This window comes from Halichoerus grypus, chromosome 5 (assembly GCF_964656455.1).
Source record: "Halichoerus grypus chromosome 5, mHalGry1.hap1.1, whole genome shotgun sequence".
NCBI lineage: Eukaryota > Metazoa > Chordata > Mammalia > Carnivora > Phocidae > Halichoerus > Halichoerus grypus.
Genome location: NC_135716.1, coordinates 50,490,088 through 50,490,663, shown reverse-complemented (window position 1 = coordinate 50,490,663; position 576 = coordinate 50,490,088). Strand labels below are relative to the sequence as shown.

The 576-nt window shown below is 44.8% G+C and overlaps 1 pseudogene; it reads left to right on the top strand.

Moving 5' to 3' along the window:
- Window positions 1-208: 208 nt before the first annotated feature.
- Window positions 209-328, top strand: LOC118541230 (U4 spliceosomal RNA; annotated as a pseudogene).
- Window positions 329-576: the final 248 nt, after the last annotated feature.

Here is a 576-nt window from a genome sequence, read left to right as displayed (position 1 = left end):
GACAGTCATTCTATACCAAGAGAGGCAAGACCAGAGGCTTCCCATAGCCCATCAAGTGCTTAGCTCCTAGAATGTGGGTGTCACTCACTGAGAAGTTTGTCATTGTACCCATCCCAAGCTCCAGAGCCTTGGTGAGGGCAGGGGTAGGGGAAAAGAAGCAGGCCATGAAATACATAGTAGGAAATCCCTTTCAAAGGCACTGTCTTCCAGCTTTGCGCAGTGGCAGTATCGTAGCCAATGAGGTTTATCCGAGGAGCGATTGTTGCTAATTCAAAGGCACTGTCTTTTTCTGCAACAGAGTTTGGGGAATTTGAAGCCTAAGTAGAGGTTGTGGTGGTGAAATGCAATTGGGAGGACATTTTAAGATGTAGGCTAAAGTATCAACTTACTACTATACAGGAAAGTGACTGACTGGGAGTGGGACACTGGGGAAGAACCCTACTGGGGTCAGAACAAATATCAAACACTGACAATAGAAACCATTCCATCAAAAGAACCACAGTTTGATTGGGTTAGTTGGCAGAAAATCTATGCCCCAGGGCATTATTGAAACAATTGCACAATAACCTGAAAATT